The sequence below is a fragment of the Rhinopithecus roxellana genome, chromosome 16, assembly GCF_007565055.1.
Source record: "Rhinopithecus roxellana isolate Shanxi Qingling chromosome 16, ASM756505v1, whole genome shotgun sequence".
NCBI lineage: Eukaryota > Metazoa > Chordata > Mammalia > Primates > Cercopithecidae > Rhinopithecus > Rhinopithecus roxellana.
Window position 1 is genome coordinate 89,697,094 of NC_044564.1, and position 23,024 is coordinate 89,720,117.

General features: G+C 38.7%; 2 pseudogenes; one reads left to right on the plus strand and one right to left on the minus strand.

The window, feature by feature from the left end:
* The first annotated feature begins 1,524 nt into the window (after window positions 1-1,524).
* On the plus strand, window positions 1,525-3,002 carry LOC104659455 (annotated as a pseudogene).
* A 4,095-nt stretch (window positions 3,003-7,097) lies between these two features.
* On the minus strand, window positions 7,098-7,945 carry LOC104678225 (annotated as a pseudogene).
* Between the last annotated feature and the right edge of the window lie 15,079 nt (window positions 7,946-23,024).

Here is a 23,024-nt window from a genome sequence, read left to right on the forward strand (position 1 = left end):
TATTTACACTTACTATGAAAATTTTCAAACATACACAGAAGTTGAGACAAAAGTAGTAAAACCCAATGTATTCCTTACACTCTACTTCAGTAATTATAAATATATGGAGTAGTCTTAAAATTTCACATATATCCCTCCCACAAACACACACTCATGCAGAATTTTAGAACAAATCCAGACATCATATTATATCATTTTTAAATACATAGCTATGTATCTTTAAGGGGAAGGACTTTTAAAATGCATAATAGTAGTACCATTAACACAACTAAATAAATTAACAGTAATTCCTTAATATCGTCTGATGTTTGGTGTTCAAATTTTCATGATTTTCTCACAGATCTAGGTTTTCAATCAAAATCCAAACAAGTCTACACACACTGCATTCTGTTGATAAAGGTTTTTGACAGAGCAGGAGCATCGCCATCATGGACAAACACCACCATTCTAAAGTTCCCCTTGATCAAAAACCACCTAAATCCAAAGGGCATCAGCCTAATGGCTAAGGTCAGCATGACCATAAACCACAAATGACATCTCTGACCAGAAACGTTCCAACCATAGGATAAACACCACCCTGACCAGAGACACACCGGTCCCCAGACAACCTCCCCTCCAGCTAGAGAGATGTCAGCCCCAAGATAACCTCCCCTCTGACCACAGATATTCCAACCCTGCCATAAACTTCTCCCCCACACAGAAACATTCCAAGCCTGTGATAAGCTCTTTCACCAATAAATACTCTTGCTCTATAAGAGAGAGTGTTCCTGACTGAAATCATCCAGAAGCCCCTCTCAGGTTTATTCTCCAAAATAAACCCGTCTTTGACTCTTAAGCCAGTTTTCATGTTTCCTTCCTCTTTCTTTAACTCTTACAGTTTAAATCTATCACAATATCTTCTTCCCACTCGACTCCATGTATTTGCAGAAAAAACTAGGTCATTTGCCTGTAGAATTACCCACATTTTGTGTTTGGCTTAGTGCACCCTTATGGTATACTTTAACGTGTATTTCAGTTAAACTGATAGAAGAAGAGGTTGATTAGATTTAAGCTCTTTCAGTTTTATTTTATTTTATTTTTTGGCAAGAATACTTCAAAGGTGGTGCAGTGTACTTCCTATTGAATCATATTCGGAGGCATGTAACGTCGCATTTTCTTTCTCTTATCAGGCTTCTTAATTTCAGTTGTTCCAGTACATAAAAATTAGTATTTTATCATGGTCTGTGATTACTAATCATTTAAGAGTTTATGGGGATGTAAGTTGCTTGCTCCTGCTTTGCTGTCTGCCATGAGTAAAAGCTCCCTGAAGACTCCCCAGAAGCAGATGCTGCCACGCTTCCTGTACAGCCTGCAGAACGTCATTGAAATTATGAGACTATCATTCAAATGGAAGCATTCGAGTTCTTTGGAACAATTATGATCTCAAAACGAAAGGAGTATGATACAGATACACTGCCTGAAGTGTTTTGAGATGCATCGAAGTGTTCCAAGCTGTGACTTACCTTAACAGGTTCTTGAGGTACCATGGCATGGATTAAAAGGAAATTCGGTGAGCAGCCTCCACCTAAATGACTTACTAGGGAAGCTATGTGAAATTATTTAAAAGAGTGAGGGGATCAAATAGTACTTATCCTTCATGCAAAAGTCGCTCAGAAGTCATATGGAAATGAAAAAAGGTTTTTTTGCCCTTCCCCTTGTGTATATCTTATGGGCAGTGGATGGAAGAAAATAAAAGAACATATGAAACACGATGGTTGTTCTGAACAAGAGTCTTCACTGTGTGCATTTATTGGGATAGGAAATAGTGACCAAGAAATGCAGCAGCTAAACTTGGAAGGAAAGAACTGTTGCACAGCCAAAACATTGTACATATCTGATTCAGACAAGCAGAAGCCCTTCATGTTGTCTGTAAAGATGTTCTGTGGCAACAGTGATGACATTGGTGTGTTCCTCAGCAAGTGGATAAAAGTCATCTCCAAACCTTCCAAAAAGAAGCCGTCATTGAAAAACGCTGACTTATGCATTGCCTCAGGAACAAAGGTGGCTCTGTGTAATCAACTACAATCCCAGACAGTTAGTACCAGATACTTGCATGTAGAAGGAGGTAATTTTCATGCCAGTTCACAGCAATGGGGAGCATTTTACATTAATCTCTTGGATGATGATGAATCAGAAGGAGAAGAATTCACAGTCTGAGATGGCTACATTCATTATGGACAAACACTCAAACTTGTGTGCTCAGTTACTGGCATGGCATTCACAAGGTTGATAATTAGGAAAGTTGATAAACAGACCACATTGTTGGATGCAGATGATCCTGTGTAACAACTCCATAAATGTGCATTTCACCTTAAGGATACAGAAAGAATGTACTTGTGCCTTTCTCAAAAAAGAGTGATTCAATTGCAGGCCACTCCATTCCCAAAAGAACAAAATAAAGAGATCATAAATGATGGTGCTTCCTGGACAATCGTTAGCACACGTAAGGCAGAGTACACATTTTACGAGAGAATGGGCCCTGTCCTTGCCCTGGTCATGCCTGCGCCTGCCGTAGAGAGCTTTCAGTTGAACGGTGGTGGGGATGTAGCAATGCTTGAACTTACAGGACAGAATTTCACTCCAAATTTACGATGTGGTTTGGGATGTCGAAGCTGAAACTATGTACAGGTGTGGAGAGAGTATGCTCGCTGTCGTTCCAGATGTTTCTGCATTCCAAGAAGGTTGGAGATAGGTCTGGCAACCAGTCCAGGTTTCAGTAACTTTGGTCCGAAATGATGGAATCATATATTCCACCAGGCTTACCTTTACCTGCACACCAGAAGCAGGGTCGCGGCCACATTGCAGTGCGGTAGGAGCAATCCTTTGAGCCAGTTAAAGCCAGGTTCCCCAGTGAATCAAACACAAACAGCGAGGGAAGCTACACAAACGCCAGCACAAATTCAACCAGTGTCACATCATCTACGGCAACAGTGGTATTCTACCATCTTTTTGCTAGGACTTGAGTGCAGCGAAAAGTTGACAAAAAAGGAGAAAAAAATGAACAGGCTTTTGTGGTTTATTGGGAAAACTTTTCATACCAGGCGATACTATTCTAAAACCCCACTATCTAAATGCAAGTGCTGATTTGAAATGCAGACGCCACAGTAAAACAAACAAAAAATCAGAATGTACAAACTATTGGAAATTAATATTTTGTCGGCAGTTTTGTTGGTTGGTTGGTTTTTGTTTGGTTTTGTTTAAGTGGGCAAGAAGTAAATAATGTGGCTGGAATACAAGTTGAACAAACTAGAAAACACAAATCTAACATAGTTTTTATGGACCAGTGAACTTGTATACTGCATAAGCTTTAGTAAAAGGTATATTTTTACCAGACCCTTTTTTATATCATGGTATTATAGTACACCTTGTTACCAAATAGGTTGTTCTCTTCCCGACTCACCTTTGAGCTTTTGCTTTAAAATACATTCAGTTTCCAAGCCTGGCCATGCTTGTTTAATCTAATTATCATGCTCTTCCAGGTTTTTTTTGGTCTAAGGCTGGAGCTTTTTTTTCCCCCAGCTGAAGTCTTATGACTTTTCGTGAGTCAAAATTGTTTGGATTTCAGCAAGTCAAATCTTGTGAAGGCCTACATATATATTTTTTAAGATTATGTGAAGTCTGTGCAAAAGCTTTAAAAAACTGCCTCTGCCTTGCCTGCAATACATGTGACATATGTTAACTTAGTCTCTCTTCCCAGACACTGTTGGTAGTTACTTCTGCGTTTTCCTTTTTTTTTTTTTTTTTAAAAAAAAGCATTTATAGTGGTTATCCAAGAGGTTCTAACATTCACATGCAATTTGGTGTGGCCATTTAGCTACATTTGAGTTAATGGCGCAGAACATGTAGATATTTGAAGTGTTCTCTCCCCACACGTAAATACATATGTGTGTTCCAGGATTTTTTCAGGTTTTTCCCACTCCTGATCTTGTACATAACTTGTATTATGTATAAGTTAAACATTTTATTTTGAACTTGGAATGTTCCCAGTGATTTCGTTCAGTAGGGTATTTTCTGCCTTGTTGGCAAGTGACAAAAAATAATCATGAGAAGCATCTGATACCAGTTGGGAGATGGTGCCCTTATGGTAGAATGAGGAAGATCTCAGCAAAAGCATGTTTTATTAGCTTTACTTTTGGGGGCTGTTGGAGGGGGTAGTCTAGGCCAGAACGTCATTGTAATCTTAAAGCATAAGATACTTTTATTAGATGATCAACTAAAATAGCTGGAAGACAGTACTTTAGAAACAGATAGTTGTAAAATGACAAAATGCAAATGTAACGTGTTTTTATCTTTTTTTCTCTGGCTTGTTTGTTTGTTTTCTCTTCTCCAGTACTGAGCATCTCCACAAATGTCTCCTAACTCAGAAAATGTTTCTTTTCCTTTCAGTTGAGATTTGGTTCCATTCAGGGTTGTATGTTGGCCTTGCATGCTAAACTGGCCAGTCTTACCTTGCTTTCATTCCTGAACTTTGGTTATGCTTTTGTTCGGATTCTTCGAAGTTGCAGCAGACTCATTGGGCTACATTTAGTATGGGAACCACATGCATAATGTTATATGGCACAGTCTAGTAATACAATCATCCTTCTTAGAGTAAAAACTACCTCTAGATTGTGGTAAGCTTTTACTGTCCCATAAGACAGGAGCCACAGTACCTTATGAATGCAAAACTGTAGCTTCCTACAGTGTTTCCATACAGAACATTGTCTTTCTGGTGTCCTGGGCTGTTTTGAAAAAGTTTCCATTAATAGACTTTTCAGAAATTATTATTAGTAGCATTTTTTTCCAGCTTCACTGTTTTCATCACTCTTTGCTCAGACTCCAGCATTCAGTACCATGTTGGTCCAGATGTAGGTTTATATGCTCGTTTTTAGCTTATTTCTTGTACCTTGCAGCATGCTGTACGCATTCAGCCCTTAAGGGGTTTATTTTACAAACTGTGTGCCTGTAAGGTTTATTAGCAATAAGACAGAAAACTGAGCAAGTTTACACAATAATTTTGTAGAAAAAAAGAATCTCCTCAATTGAAAAACCTGCAATACGAGCAGTTTCAAGGAATAATAATAATAAAAAAAGAGTTTATAGGTCGGCCAGGTCTGGTGGCTCAAGCCTGTAATCCTAGCACTGTGGGAGGCCAAGGCCAGCGGATCACTTGAGGTCAGTTCGAGACCAGCCTGGCCGACATGGTGAACCCCTGTCTCTACTAAAAGCAAAAACAAAAACAAAAATTATCCGGGTGTCGTGGTGTGTGCCTGTAGTCCCAGCTACTCGAGAGCCTGAGGCATGAGAATTGTCTGAACCTGGGAGGCAGAGGTTGCAGTGAGCCGAGCTCGTGCCACTGCACTCCAGCCTGGGTGACAGAGTGAGACTCTGTCTCAAAAAAAAAAAAAAAAAGTTTATGGGTAATTTGTGATTTATTTATTCCTGTAAAATGCCCATTCCCATCTTTAGCCAACTTTTAATTGGGTGATTTTTATATTAAGACAAACTTTGTATATTGAACATTGATTTTTAAATTATTTACTATATCCAGTCAACAGCTTTCTTTAAGAACTTTCTAGTGCAAAATAGAAGAGTGGCAGAACTTGAGTATGAAAAGGAAAAAAATCGAATTAATTAAATGTATCTTTGATTAACAGAAAAATAATAGAAGCTACAATAATATTGTTATTTCAGAATCCCCCAGTTACAAAGTAACAGTGAGAAGATGGTGATCTACCAAACTTTACTTGTGACAAAATTCTAGTGTAGTCTTTTTTAAGAAATGATAGAAGAAAGTGATTGGATTACAAATAAGATTAATATAATGATACATCAGTATTATGAGCATCTTTCTTACATAAATAATATTTTCTGAAGACATGGATAGTAAAAAAAAGGTAGCACAATAAAATTATACAGGGACAACTTACTAAAATAAATAAACATGCTCAGTTCATTGTAAGGAAATAAATTTTTTTTTTCTGAAAACAAATAGAAGAAAATAATAACTATGTTAGCCCAGAGAAAGGAATACACTTGAATTATAGATGAACAAGGGCATATACTGTATATGACTAACACGTAACCATGAAGAATAGGTTAAGGGAAAAGCAGCAGAAACATCAGTTTTCAGGCAGATACATTATTACAGTGTACCCAGTTAGTTTATGTCACTTTTAAAAAGTCATTTAAATAAATTTATTTGTGGAAGAAAAAATATCTGAACATCAGGTATGGTTTGATCTGCAATGATCCAACAATCTGTCATAACTCACTCTAGGAATATTCTTACACAGTTTGCAAGATAAATTACATGTGGAGCTACGGGTGAACATTTATCAAAATTCATAAAGCCGTTTAACCTGAGTGTTACACAGTACATAGTGACCATCACACAATAGTAAAAATACAATGTCAGATACTATTTTTACAAGCTACGATGTAAACAATTTAGGCTCTTTTAAAAAAAAATCACAGAAATTTGATTACAGCTTTATTTCAAGCATTTTCAGTTAGACACAGGTTTATATATTTTAACTCAAAATAGCAAAAGACCTGTAGGTAAAATATATTCTGTGTTTAAATGCTTGCATTCTGAAGTATGACTTGCCATGTATGAGTTCAAGTGGGAAGATGAAACTGCTGTAGCAGAATCCTGGCTGATGATGAAGACTCGGACACTTTTCATCTTTCATGCAGTCATTCAATATTTTGTGTATTTACATGAAGGAGAAAAGAGGGGAGGATAAAAAGGGAGCCAGCATTCTTTTTGGATGAAGCAGCCTAATTCCAGAGAACGGGCTTTCCATTTTGAACTCAAAGGGTGTGATCCACAAATTGAATTCTTACCAGTCCAGGGAGATGCCTTTGGCCTGGGAGGCAACACTTGATGATGAAGTGAGCTAAAGGGAAGTGTTAACTGAACTACAGGGATGGTCGCCTGTAAAACAAGTTTCCAAACATGCTCAGGCCCACGCAGAGGTGAGGTGCAGCCAGAACTATCAATACAAAAAAAAAAAAAAAAAAAAAAAGAAAAATGCAACTGAGGCCCACACAGAGGTGAGATGCAGCCAGAACTATCAATTAAAAAAAAATGCATTCACAAATGCAGACACAGAACTTGTAGGAAGAGTAACAGTTCTAGGGGCCTGGTTGTAGTTTCTAATATCTGCTTTCACCACCCTCTGTGACTTTTCTATTTTTCTGCTTTGTTTAATTTGATTCCAAGGATTTCATTAGCAACTTTCTGAAAATACAGGAAGATACAGTCTCCTGTCTTGGCTGAGATAAATTGGCTACTAAAACCATTTTCCTGGCAAAACCATAAGTGGTTGAAAAGGTTTTACTGTTTCCATATGCTCCAAATCAATTTTATTGCTCACCAAGGCAACCAGTAGCAAAGTTTCTGACTCTTCCCTCCCTTTCTTCAGTGCAATATACTGATCTTTTAAATTCTCCAACCTTTGCTAATTTGTAACATCATATATCAAGAGGATTCTCTGTGGTCCATAGATAAATGTACCCACCGTCTTGCCGCCTATTGTACACAACCCCTACATACCATACTTGAAGAGTAACATTCAAGTTTCCTGGCAATGTTTTCCTGCTCAAAAAAAAAATAAAAATAAAAAAATAAAAAATCACCACTATAGTTTATTTTTATTGGTTCCCAAAAGTTTCTTGAGCAAAACTCATAGGTCTTCCAGGAGCTGCTGCCTCAAGCGTGACAAATTTCAGTTGCCATTCTTGATTTCTTTCTTGAGGTCTGGTGGAGTTCAATGTGGTGCTCAGGCTAGCTCCCCAGGCAGAGGGAGAAGGAAAGGAGAGCATCTCTGTGGGCAGGGAGAGAAGGAAGGGAGCAGGACCCTGCCCTGGGATCTGGATGCCCTGGAGACATCAGGGGAAAATATCACTCACCAGGCACCATCTCGCCCATCTCCCCTCCCCGTTAGTTGATTTCCTGGTTTTATCTTTTTTGGTGATGAAATCAATGATTGCTGAATAAGGCTTACAGCTGGAGGCTTGAAATTCTAGATAGGAAATTTCTTTTTTTTTTTTTTTTTTTTTGAGACGGAGTCTCGCTCTGTCGCCCAAGCTGGAGTGCAGTGGCCGGATCTCAGCTCACTGCAAGCTCCGCCTCCCGGGTTCACGCCATTCTCCTGCCTCAGCCTCCCGAGCAGCTGGGACTACAGGCGCCGCCATCTCGCCCGGCTAATTTTTTGTATTTTTTTTAAGTGGAGACGGGGTTTCACTGTGTTAGCCAGGATGGTCTCGACCGCCTGACCTTGTGATCCGCCCGCCTCGGCCTCCCAAAGTGCTGGGATTACAGGCTTGAGCCACCGCGCCCGGCCAACATCTCTGTTACTGTATTAACCATTACCGGCTTTTTAACAATAACTTTAAGATTTTAAAAGATATTTACAGCAGGAATTACTCTCTGCCCCTAGAGGTAACATTTGAGTGAACTGTCTTATTGTCATTGGGAACTTCCTTTAGATCATGCCACTGCATTCCAGACGGGTCGACGGGAGTGAGACTCTGTCTCAAAAAAAATTGTTAAAAAAAAAAAAAAGAAAAGAAACCTTTGTAAGGTAATAGTTGGAGACACTGGCAAAGACATGTGACAGTGTTTTTACTTTGTTTTATTACAATGTCAAAGTATAGAAATACCTAAATATTGAATCATGGAGGGATGATTGAATTATACAATATTCCTATGTATGGCTGATTGATTCAGTTAGAACTTTACTCACATACTGAACTTCGAAATTTTCACTCCCCTGATCAGTGCTTTTTAGCCTCCTATTTTATTTTGCTTAACACTCATCACTGTCTAATATACTATATTTTTCTTGTTTATTGCCTGCCTTTCCCAGAATAAAATCTTCATGAAGGCAGAGATTTTTGTTTTTACTTCATTCATTCATGTAGCTCCAGTAATTAGAAAACTGCACGTGGAAACAGCTCACTAAATATATGCCGAATGAGTTGTTGATGCTTTTTCTTAACTTAATGACATGGGGAAATGTCCATAACATATAAAATAAAATATGCAGAGTCAGAACATAAAAAAATACACACACACCCTCACACACACGCACATAACAAAAATCTTGACTTCAAGATGTTCTGCTGAACTTCAGTTGTCCTTGACTTCCACATGTGGAGGTGGAGCATCTTTGTTAAGTTTATGAGTAATGTGATTTTCTTTGTTTATGAAATGCCAGGTTATATGTTTCCTTTGTCCAGTTTTGTATTCTTTTCTCTTCTGATTTGTATAAATTCTTCATATTCCATAAACGCTATTCCTTTGTCATAGGTGTTACAAATATCTTATTTCCACTAATGGCTTCTATCTGCTTTTCATAAAGTCTTTTGATAAACTAAAATTTTATTATTATTGTTGCAAAATGAACCAATGTTTTCATAGTTTACTGTTTTCTGTTTTGGGTATGAAATCCTTGTCCACTGGAAGGTATAAACTATTTCTTCATATTTTCTGAATTTTAAAGTTTTTTTATTTTTTATTTGAATTCATTAGAACTTACATTTTTGTGTGTGTCAAGTGTCAGGTAGGGGTCCAATTTTATATTTTTTTCTCATCTGTAACTAATGTCCCAGTACAATTCATATTTAGAGTTGCCCATTCTTTCCCAATGGACCTGAAGCAGAAGATCTCATGCACTGGGTTCCCTTATAATTTGGCTATTTCTATATTTTGAGCTGTTTGTCTTATTTATATAACTCTGTAGTCATGTAAGGAGTCTTATGTAAGGAGTCTCCCTTCTGATGGAGTTACCTACCCCATTGATATTTTTAGGCTTTCTCTTTACTAATAAATATATTTACAAATACAAATCACCTCCTAAGGAATGCTTTAGTTGCACCCTCAAGCTTTGATACGTAGTTTTTTCATTGCCATTCTGTTCTAAGCATACTTTATTTTCTTATTTCAAATGTATTTTTACATTTCGCAATGTATAGTATATTGTGATCTTCTGGTTAATAAAATCTATGTTGTCAAATTGTGGTCTAATAATATCATTATCATATTATTTATTATTATTACTGTTTTTTTTTTGTTGTTGTTGTTCTGAGACGGAGTCTCACTCTATTGCCAGGCTGGAGTGCAATGGTGCCATCTCAGCTAACTGCACCCTCCGTCTCCCGGGTTCAAGCAATTCTCCTGCCTCAGCCTCCCAAGTAGCTGGGATTACAGGCATGCACCACCACATCCATTTAATTTTTGTATTTTTAGTAGAGACAGGGTTTCACCATGTTTGCCAGGGTGGTCTCGATCTCCTGACCTTGTGATCTGCCCACCTCGGCCTCCCAAAGTTCTGGTTTTACAGACGTGAGCCACCGCGCCTGGCCCGATCATTATTATCTGTTGATTCTTGCTGTGGCCTAGTACATGGCAATTTTAATAAGTGTTTCATATCCACTTGAAATAAACATATATTTTGTCATTTTTAAGTATTAGGATCTGTTAATACCCTTTTCATAAAATTTTCATAAATAGTGCTTTCCAATATTCTTATTTTGAGATTTTTTTTTTTTTTTTTTTTTGGTTTATTGCTCAACCAGTATCTGAGGGAAGTATTATTTAATTGTGGCAAAATACAACATAAAATTACAATTTTAACCATTTTTAAATACAACTCAGTAGTGTTAAGTGTATTCATATTCAGAATACAACCAGTCTCCACAACTTTTTCATCTTGTGAAACAAAAACTCTACATCTATTAAATAACTTTGATTGTCCCCTCCCCACAGTGACAGAGGTATTTTAAACTGTCTCTCTGGAATATCTGTTCACTTATCATGATTTTGTCAACTTTTACATCATATGTATTGAGGCTTTTTATACGCATAAAGGTGAATTTATTATTACTTCCTACTTTATAATAATGTATTATTTTAAGCATTTTAAGTACTTACAAAGCTGATTATGGATCTTTAGTCTCTAAATACCTGCAAGGAATAAGTATAGTGCTTTATTTCTAAGAAGAAATTTCTGTTTTCACCTAGAGAATAGCAAAGTTCCCTATCCTTTCTCTCTTTAAAAAAATCAGTCTACTGTTTGAATGTGCCCCATTTTCTATGTGCTGGCTGGGTGCAGGCGTCTCTAGTCCCATTCGTTATATCACACAGGTTAAAGGCTTTCTCTCTGATATCTGCAAGGCTATCAACACCCCAAACTTGAAATACAGAGAATGGAAAGGAGAATTGTTATGTATTATCTAGTGTCCCTAGGTGGTTCTAATGACAAAAGTTGGGTGTTGTTTTTAAGTTATCTTAGCCAGCCACCTTGATGATTTGGGAAGTCTCCGTGACATAATATTAATCTGAAAAAAGTATAGTTTGTTGATAGCCTTTACTCAGTGATTCCAGAAATGTATACTGTGAGCACACCATGCACATGGTTATGGAAGTCCATATATCATACTGTCCACTTGGAGAACCATGGCTCATACATTTGGGAGGAAGTTTGTAAGTCTAAAGGAGGTTACCACAACCCGCGGGCAGGACACAGAACCTCTGAAGTGAGCAGAAATGAAGTGTTTCCAGGGAGTAAGGAATGAGAAAGGCTAACATGTATGTAACATGTGTCCCGTGTTCACTTTGGGGTGGAGACATAGCATGTAAATGTATTTCAGTTAGGCCTTGTACATCGAAAGATGAAGTGGAGGATACGAAGACGCAGCCTCTGGAGACTGGCCAGAGCCATGCCGTGATGGGTGGTCTCTTATCGGGAAGGAATACTGGTCAGTTTCTGTGTTAAAGCTGCAAGAGGAAGGAGAAGTGTCAGGCAGTTGGTTGAAATCAGTGGGCAAGACTTTTGAAAGGGCTGGTTTCTGCCTTCGCCCTTAGGGAAGGAAGCCTAATGGTGGTTAGCCATGCTCTAGAGAAACCTTAAAAACCTCTGATCCCTTTGACCAAGAGAAAGTCTGTTCAGTCAAGTGGGGAGTTTAGGATTCTCTTTATTTCTCAATACATAAGTCCTGCACTCATGGACTAGCATGATCTAGCAAGGATTCAGTGTGATTCCACTAAAGACGATTTATTTATTCCTAAGTCCATGTGTATGGACATGTAAATATATGGAAGACTGCTCAGCAAAATATTGGTTCTGTTTATCTTTGATACCTTGGTGGTAGTTTCTTGGTGGTAGGTAGTTTCTTCTTCAGGCCTTTCCAAATTATTTTTATTTTGGGGGTTGTATATAAAGAAAATATTATAAGCAAACCAAAAAATGCAAATAGTATATATATATAATGAAAAATAATTCAAAAGATTTAATTGCTCATGATGCCAGAAATGGTAGACTGTCTCAGCAAATACATATATTTCCTTAACATGAAGTTATTAGCACATGGTCAGCCTTTTCATTTCAATTTAATGTAGTTTATAGTTCTCACTATCTAAATTGAGATTTACTTTAAAATACAGAAAAAGACGACCAGGCACGGTGGCTCACGCCTGTAATCCCAGCACTTTGGGAGGCCGAGGCGGGGAGATCACGAGGTCAGGATATCGAGACCATTCTGGCTAACACAGTGAAACCCCATCTCTACTGAAAACACAAAACAAAATTAGCCAGGCATGGTGGCGGGTGCCTGTAGTCCCAGCTACTCGGGAAGCTGAGGCAGGAGAATGGCGTGAACCCGGGAGGCGGAGCTTGCAGTGAGCTGAGATCATGCCACTGTACTCCAGCCTAGGCGACAGAGCGAGACTCCATCTCAAAAAAAAAAAAAAAAAAAAAAAACATATATATATATATATATCTCTGTGTATATATATATATCTTTTTCTATATTATATATATATCTTTTTTCTCTCTATATATAGAAAAAGACTTCTCAGATAATAATGGTAAGGTTAATTATACGTAATGGTCCCATTCTTTTTTTCTGTGAACCAATATGTGAAAGCAATGACCATCTTCTCTATGAAAGGTTTAGGTGGCTTAGACAATGTTCATGCTTTATTAGAGTCTCATCTTGAATGGGCAAGAGCCTGTATTGCTTAGGTTAGTACTGGACATAGTGAAGTGATCCGTGCCATATATATGCATAAATCATTCTGAACAGCTGGACAGTTTCAGGAGGCCAATTAATCAAGTGGAAACCAGGTGTAGAGGCCAATGAAAAGCTTCCCCTTTGCCCTCTGAAGGTTTGCTGAAAAATCAACTCATAAAAGGTAAATTAACAGGAGAAATGGCATGCAAATTTATTAATGTGCACAAAGAGAATCACAGAGTGATTGCCAATACCTTAATGGGGTTCAGAAGCTTGTATACCATGTTGTGGGAGGGGAATCTCAGAGAAAGCCTGGCTGTTTATTTCACTTATATAGATTTTCTCCACAGATGCAAATCTCCTCCATGAAAGTCAACTTTTCCACACTATTTCTGTCTGCTGGCCCTCTGAATAGCCACCTCAAGATACATCAAAGAACTATATTTTGGGGTCAAATATTTTTGGTTTCCTTTAGCAAAGGAAAGATTTGTATACCTTTACTCCTTTTGTATACCAGGCATCCAGCCACCCCCTATTGCTCGCCTGCACCCCATCTGCCTTCTACAGGGTTATTTCCTGCTTGTATCTGTTTCCTTGAACTGCCATAACGAAGTACCATAGACTAGGTGGCCTAAACCCCAGAAATCTATTTTCTCACAGTTCAGCAGTCTGGGAAGTCCAAACTTATGTTGTTGGCGGGTTGGTTTCTGGTGAGGGATCTCTTCGTAGCTTGTAGATGGTCAGCTTCTAGCTGTCTTCTCACATGGCCTTCTTTAACTGTGTGTATGGAGAGAGAAAGAGAGAGAGACAGAGAGAACTTCAACCATCTGACCCCTGCTTTGAGCCTCATGCTTTGCATATGCCTCCCAAGTCCATATGCACATTAATAAATGTGTATGCCTTTTTAAAAATCTGCCTATTATCAGTTTGTTTTATAGGCTTCATAAAAGGCCAACAATCCTATCAGATTGGGGGCCCAACCTAATCTGATAGTGTGTAACTTTAACTACCTAATGTCACTTTAATTACTTCCAAATGTAGTCTAAATGAATTCCGTTCATAGTAATTCAGTCCATAGCTTGGCTTAGCATGGTCCACAGTCACAGGTGAAGCTGAGCTATGGACTGAATTGCAGCCATAGGGATACGTTAAATCCCTAACCTACAATTTGACTGTATCTCCAAATGTAGCCAAATTGGAGGTTAGCGATTTAAGATATGAATTGGGAAGGGCTGCAATTCAGTCCATAGCTCAGCTTCACCTGTGACTGCAAGCCCGCTCTGACCCAGGTAAACAGACTTCTCTGTAATTCAGTAGGATAACATACCTTCTGCAATCAAGTCTTAACCACGGCTTTGGGGAAGGGCTTCTCTTTCCAAGTTCGTTCTTCCTTGAGTATCTTGCCTCAGCTGTAGATTAACTTACAGAGTTCACTTATGTCCTATAGTTAATCTTTTCTCATGGTGTAATTCTTTATATTACATTTCTGTCGAAATCACTCTATGGTTTTTGTCTCCTGATTTGGCCTAGACTGCTACAAGAACAGATAAGCTGAGAAGCAAGAGCTTGCAATATAACTGCCCCTGGTGTTATTACATTTTTGTGGAATATATCTGTTATAGGACTAGGTATTTGCTTTCATTATAGTTGTACTTTAGTTTATTTAATTATACTTGTATTATGATTCTGCCATGCAAAATGTATGCCTGTGAAGAAAATAAAAATATTTCACCCCCAAATACCCTTCTTTGACATCGTTTGAGATTGCTGTTCAGAGGGCCTGCAAATAGAAGTGGCCCTGAAAAGCTGTCTTTGCTCAGGTGGGATGTTTGCATCTGTAGAGCATCTGCCTTGATATAGCCAGGCTTTCTTCTGGGGCCCTTCCTTGTCTGGGTCTAGTCTGACACCTTTAAACTTCTGAAAGAAACACTTACCATCTATTTTCTGTGATGGCTACTACCTGTGAGGTTTCACCTACATAGCAAGACCAGCTTTGCCACCAGGCCGCCTCTTCTCTCCCTCCCATGACGTGTCCCACCACCATAACTTGATTCACCACCAGAACCTGGTTTTGGCCGTGCTCTGAGCTGCCATTCTTTCTGTAGCCTCAGGATGGCATAACAACTTCAACCCTCTGGCCCTCGCTTTGATTTTGGTAATACTTTGTATATGATACCCACGCCCATATGCATGTTAATACATGTGTGTGCCTTTTTTTCTGTTCATCTGCCTATGATCCGTTTGTTTCATAGGCTTACATTATCAAAATTTCAGGGGAAAAATGTAAACTTCCCTGCAATGCCAGTGCAGCACAAAGCTTAGAGCACATGGTAACCCTGACAGGAGGGTCGCTGCATCGGGGGGACCTCACAAGACAAGTCTAGAGGTAGGGACAAGCAGGCAGAGGGAATCAGGGTGACAGTGTGGGCAAGAGACCTGGACCACATAGCATCTCTCTCAAGAGGGCTGCATGAAGGGTGGTCACTAGGACAGGCTAGGACTGAGGCGTGGTGTATTTTGAACATGTCACTGGGGCAGAACGACACCAGATGTTCTCACCCACACTGCTGGCCCACCATGCAGCAGCTGGAAAGAGCAGAACAGCCCTTCTTTCTGCTTACTAGTATCCTTACCGGAAAGCAGAAATGCTTAAAGATGCCTGTCCATTAGTGCAGAACATGTATTGAAGACTGCATTTGGAGATCGGAGGCAATAAATTGAAAACTAGCATGATTCTCTTAGTCACTTTTTACATAATAGATTTGAATAATTTAAGACATATTTTGTGTGTGATTTATTGTAGCCCATATGTTACAAAGGTTCTGAGAATTAGACACTTTAATTGTAATATATTACTAAGTTTAATATGGAATGTTGTTACTCCATTTATGGGAGTGAAATATGCTTAAAGAAACATTACAATGTGTCTAAAATAACTTCTTAAACTTGCAAAAATCAGAGTGGATATGCCACATAATTGTACTCTAGTGTAAAAATCCAGAGATGTAAGAGCAGGTCAGATACCACCTGGGATAAGGTTTCACCTATCCTCCTTTTATGATCAAAAATTATTTTGTAAATTTTGCATTTCTACAAAATTATTTTAGGTTATTATCTCAAGTCACCATTTAAGATTCACCATTAAAAAAAAATTTCTGGGCTGGGCACGGTGGCTCATGCCTGTAATCCCAGAACTTTGGGAGGCCGAGGCGGGCAGATCACGAGGTCAGGAGATCGAGACCATCCTGGCTAACACGGTGAAACCGCGTCTCTACTGAAAATACAAAAAAAATTAGCCAGCCGTGGTGGCGGCACCTATAGTCCCAGCTACTTGGGAGGCTGAGGCAGGAGAATGGCGTGAACCTGGGAGGCGGAGCCGAGCAAAACTCTGTCTCAAAATAAAAATAAAAATAAAATAAAATATAAAAATATATATAAAAATAAAAAATTCTGATACCTGGTAAGAACAATGTCATACAAAGGAATTTCGAAGTTGTGAATTCTCTTCTTGGCTCTACCTTCTAAGAGAGGAGGATGTACTATTTGTTCTTGTAAATCCTCACGGTATTTCTCCATTAGCGTCCCCAAATACAAGAGCTCTAATGAGAAAGTGGCTGCTCAGAAATTTGGGCAGACGTTTAATCCTTATGCCTTCATTTCTTTCATTGCTTAATAAACTCTAATGGATAATAGTGAACACATTTCTATATCAAATGAATTTGTAAAAATGTAGTCAAGGAATCAAGAGAAAGTACAGTCATTTCTCCAAAGGAGCATTTCAACAGACATTTCATCAAAAACTAAATTTAAAATGGCAACCTGTGTGAAACACTTTGGCAGAATAATAATAATAAATAATTTGGACACAAGCCGAATACATGAATTATTTTACTGGGGTGGATGATATGGGCATTGCATGCTTATTATGTTTTTGGTTTGTATTGCCCTAGATGTTGTTTAATGTTCTAGTGTTTTGACAAAGACGGGCATAAAATGAGCACTAATATTTTAGTTTCTATTTTCTTAAGGAAATAGACCAGTCCTTTGCAAACACATGTTTTATTTCCTAGTAAACTCATCTATTGTGACAAATATGCAGTTTAAGGGACAAATCATTCTTCCTTAATCTCCGTTGATGGCAATTCCACCTGGTGCCCAAGCTGTGACTTTGGGATCACCACTCTTCCTCTCTCATGCTCTACATCCAGTCTGGAAATAAATCTTTCTGGTTCTATCACACTTACAAAGCCTACCAAAAACCCTACCACTGATGAAGAACTCCATCGTCACCACCCTGATCAAAGCCATATTTTTCTCTTTCCTGGACCAATTTAATGGCCTCTGGAGGAGGACTGGCCCCCACATGGCCTCAGCAGACCCAGCTTTCTTCTCCCCTTCCCCATTTCCTGACTTGCAGTTTTAGAATAACTGTAGAATGTGCCAAGAATGCAGTATCTTGATATATGGAGGAACTTCCCAGAAAAGCCTGGGCTTTGTCCTCATTCCTTGTAGAACAGGATGTCCTATAATGCTTTTGCTCAGTGACCCACCCATGGGATGCCCTGGAGCTACAACCCAGAACGGTGTGCTTTCAGAGTCCTTCAGCTGTGTTGCAAAGTGGAGTATATGTAGATGAGTATATATTCTCTTGATATCAGAATTAAGTATAGTTTCTTTCAGTGAAAGTCACTGTCCCTAATCTATACAATACTCAAAGTTAAAAAAAAAAATACTCTATGTTAAAAACTGTAAGCATTGAAAGCTGACTTATCTATTCAAAGATCATATATAGTAAAGGGTATTACAGTACAAAATACCAAGAAAGCAGATCAGTTCATGAAAATTACTGATTTTGAACGTCTTGTTTATTCATTATATGACATCCTGATAAGTTTTTCTGAGGAATTACATGCTTTTGGGGTCTTAAAGTACATTTTCTACAAAAAAGTCATAGCATTTTCTTAAAATGAGCCATCAATTAAAGCAAGAATGGGGAGTAGATGGCATTGGTAGATACAATCAACTAAAACATTGTGTTTATTTGCACTCCAGAGTACGGTGAGCTTATATTCAAAATTACTAAAGGAAGCAGAGTTGATTTTCTACAGCTTCTTCTGTTTCTTCTCTCAAACCTTCAAAGAGAGGAAAACGCAAAGGAATGCAGTATTCTCCCATTTAAATCAACATTACAAATGCAATTAAAGGGAATATAATATGACTAAACAAGACCTCATCATGATGTGAATTCTATGGCAGTTTATTTTGACTGCTTTTACTGAGCTTTGTGTGATTTTCTTTAGTTTATTTGTTAACCACTCAGTTACTAAGATCAGGATGTTTTTAGCTTTTTAGACACAGTATTTGTCAAAGCTCTTCTTCTCATACTATACTTTTCTGAAATGAATATGAAAGTATTGAAATGTCTTACCAACTTTCCATAAAAATTCTCATTTACTTGAGCCTGTGCAAATGCCTGACTAAACACATGGCTCTTCACTTCAGAACTTGCTTGTCAGCATCTGCCATGGAAAAGTTTCGATTGCACACATACGAACCCAATGCCAGCACCCAAGGGAAGGGGCAATAGAAATGGGAGGGGAATGATCAAGTCAATGAATGATGCACTCCATTAATCTTAATGTTAGGACATTAATATTGCTTGGCAACTGCCTAAAATCAACAATAAGTGCTCAACTTGTTGTTGCCTAAAAGTTACTGATTTAACCATCAATAACTTTAACAGCATAACAATAGCAATAACTTTAACTTTACTAACTTTAAATAACTGAAGTTATTTAACAGTAACCATAACAGCATATATGTACATCAGTTATGCATTTAAAAGAAGGACATTTTTTGTGTACATCTGAATGGAGAATATTAGATAATATAGAAAGACATGAGACAAAGTTAATAATACAACCCCTTAGAGCTTTAATAAATGAGCTCTGTGAGTCAAGCCACAGTAACGACCTTTTCTCTGTGATATGAACCAGGACTCTGCAGGTGCACAGAGGAGATAAACTGCCATTATAAAGTACAATTAACAGGTAGTAGCAGTCTAGTTCATTATACACACATACGCATGTCTCCAAGCCGGATGATCAGTAAGTGTTCACAGCAAGTAATCACCCACTGAACAAAACAGCATTACTTCACCTTCTGAAAAAGTAGTTTCTACTACTTTGAAAAGCTTGCTGGTGACAAGACGAAAACGGAAATAGGTTACAATTCTAATACCCACACAGTACAGGTAACACAAAGAGTCTTTCATTCTTTAGCATTCTTAAGCATCACCCCAAATGCCAAGAAGAAATATGGTAAGTTTCAAGGTTTTACATAAAGTACTACACTGACCTTTTAAAGTGAAGGGCTTAGTCACCCAAATACCGTCTTAGGCCCTATAGTATCTCTCCTGAGTTCCCAGTATATAATTTATTATACCAAACAGATCATTCTCCAGAGGTCTTTTGATATTTCTAGATCTCTTTCAACTTATAACGTAATCAGCTCCCTCAATGCCACATAGGCCTCAAGCTAATCTCAATCACTCTTCTTCCATTCATTTTTCATTCACTTATTTACAAATAAGTATTTAGCATGAATTGTCTGCCAGCACTGTTTTAGGGGCTCAGATACATGATAGGACCTAAGAAAGGCCCTCGCTCTTGTATCTCTGTAAAGGAAGATGAAAAGTTTTAAAAAGGTAAATATTTAAAAATACTTCAAAGGAGGCCAGGTGTGGTGGTTTACACATATAATCCCAACACTTTGGGAGGCAGAGTGGATTGCTTGAGGTCAGGAGTTCAAGAGCAGCCTGGGCAAAATGGTGAAACCCTGTCTTTACTAGAAATATCCGCCCGTAAAAAAAAAATCAGCTGGGCGTGGTGGCACGTGCCTGTAATCCCAGCTACTTGGGAGGCTGAGGCAGGAAAATCACTTGAATCTGGGAAGCAGAGGTTGCAGGGAGTGGCGATCATGCCACTGCACTCTAGCCTAGGCGACAGAGCGAGACTCTATCTCAAAAACAAAAACAAATAACCTTTAAAAGACACAAAATGTTGTAATAGCAGAGAGTGATCATTGCTTCAAAGAAAATAAAACATGATTATGGAAAACAAATGAACTGGTTAATCCGAGTCCTATCTGTGTCCACTGCTACCATTTTGGAGTGGGTTCTTGTTAGGTCGCCACTTACCCAGGCTCCAGTGATATCCTAATTGGTTTCCTTCTGTTAATGGCCTTCATTGTTTTTTCTGCAATGCTGCCAGTATTGTCAGAGTCTGCAATAGCAATTATTGAGCAACTTTTCTTGAGAGAATAACCTTATGAGAGGGGAATAGTAAGCAGGGTGAGACAAGGGTGACATCTATCTAAGCCAGGATAATCTCAACACAAGACTGGCTCAGCCTCACACCCGGAGTTTTGGAACATGGATTGCATTACAGAGTTGGGCTGATGTTGAGGCTAGAGGAATAGCCCTTTATACCATGTGTCAGTCAGTCACTGGCTACAGGCTGTCCAGGTGAGGCAGCTCCCTTCAGTCTGGAGAAGTGCTCAGGAGAACAGGACACTTGTGAGCCCTTAGCTACCAACACTAACAGTATTGGGAGGATGCAGAGGCCTAGTAAAGTGCGACTGAATGCAGTGGCACCCTTTAATTTAAAAGAAGAGGAAATGGATATTGATTAGAAACACAGCAGCATCTGCCACAGTTAGAAAAAGCATGACTATGTGGTGTTTCTGTAAGAACAAGAGAGAATGTCAGTGAAGCACATCACAACAGTGATTGGAGCGTGAGTTCTCAGTCAATGGCAGTTATTTTGATTGTGACAGAGATTGAGATGTTTATAACTTCAATAGCTGGCACTAGAATTCCTATTAGAGAAGAATTCCTAATGTTGAAGTACTAGCTTGATGAGTTCTTTGGGATAAAATTGAAACTTCAAAGTTATGACGAGTGGCAAGAGTTAAAGCAGCAAAGGGGGCACCAAAACTATCTTGTGTGAGAAAAGGAGCCAATTCAGTTTTTGCTCCTGAGAAGAGGAAAGACAGAAGAGAAGGGAGGGGAAGGTGGGAGATGTGGGAAGGAGAGCCAGGGTCGTGCTAGAAATGTTCAGAGGGAATTAGCTGACCAAGCAGTAGGGAACTAACTTTTTAAGAATATAAGGCTTGGCCCGGGCGCAGTGGTTCATGCCTGTAATCCCAGCACTTTGGGAGGCCGAGGCGGGTGGATCACCTGAGGTTGGGAGTTCGAGACCAGCCTGACCAACATGGAGAAACCCTGTCTCTACTAAAAATACAAAATTAGCCGGGCATGGTGGCACATGCCTGTAATCCCAGCTACACCAGAGTCTGAGGCAGGAGAATAGCTTGAACCAAGGGGGCAGAGGTTGCAGTGAGGCAAGATCACACCATTTTGCACTCCAGCCTGGGCAACAAGAGTGAAGCTCCATCTCGTAAGTCTATTATTATATATATCATATATATTATATAAATAATAATATAAGACTTATGTTTACTGTAATTTTTATTTCACCTCAATATCTTCTGTAAGGTAACTGAAAATAAACTAATGTGTTATATGTATCCACATATATGTATATGTGGATTTTTTTTGTAAAAGTTGAGGGAGGAAATAATTCTTATAAATTTATGAGTTAGGATGTTTGAGTCACAGAGAAGGAATAATCCATGAAGTGAAGAAGTCGGAATTCTGAGCCAGAGGTGATTGCAGTGTCTGGAATATCCTGAGAAACAGAACCAGTAGGAGAGACAGAGGGAGACAGAGAAAGAGAAAGACTTACTATAGGGAATTAGCTTATGTAATTCTGGAGGAAGTCAAGTTCTGCAGTTGGCAAGCTGGAGACCCAGGAGAGCCAATGGGATAGTTCCCATCTGAGTCTGAAGGCCTGAGAACCAGGAGAGTCAATGGTGAAAGTGCCAGTCTGAAAACTGGTAGGCGGAAAATCCAAGAAGAGCCAATGTTTGAGTTTAGTGTGAAGACAAGAAAAAACTCATGATCCAGCTCAAACAGCCAGGCAGGAGTTTTCTCTTACTTACTAGAAGGTCAGAGTAATTTTCGTTCTATTCGGGCTTTCAACTGATTGAGTGAGGGCTACTCTTACCAGGGAGAGAAGCCCACTTTACTCAGTCTACTGATTCGAATGTTAATTTCATCCAAAAGTACCATCACAGACATAGCTGGGATAATGTTTCATTAAATATCTGGGCAGCTCATGGCATAGTCAAATTTCTGCATGAAATTATTCATCACAAGTCCACCCCTTGTCAACTTGGTATTCATACACATCTCCTTAAACTATACTCAATCTCCAAATAAAGAAAATAGCAAGGCCATGATTCTGTCTAATATACAAAGATCCCATGTACAACTGAAGACACACCTACCCCTTCCCCAGAAAAGGAGGTATAATCTTTGAAAGATGTTTACTTTTCTCCTTGATATCCTGTAACTTAAATGTTATAATATAAAATCAACAACACTTAAATACAATGATATAGTCAATACATCCTACATTAAATTATAAGGGAATAAGACAGCAGAAAAACAATGATATTTGCTTAATGCGCCAACACACATTTGTATGTATTCATAACAAAAAAGGAGGAAATACTGATAACAATTTCAATCTTGATTTCTGTAACTGGTCATGTGGTCATAACTGGTATTTATAGCTACCTTCTTTCACTAACTGCCTCACTTCTTTCACTAAACACCTCAGCTGGTCATGATTATTCACTTGCTGGGATGACCCAAGGCTTCATTCCTGAAGGGTCTGGACCATTAGTTGTCCTGCCTGCATTAGGTGGTTGTCATTTTCCATTGACCATAATTACAGAATATTATAATCCCAAGGACAACCTAAGGGTATATGTATTGCAGACACACCTTTCCTTATCTCCATTTGGACGTACGAGTCCAAGTTCCTTTTGCCAGTTAGGATCAACAACCAGAACTA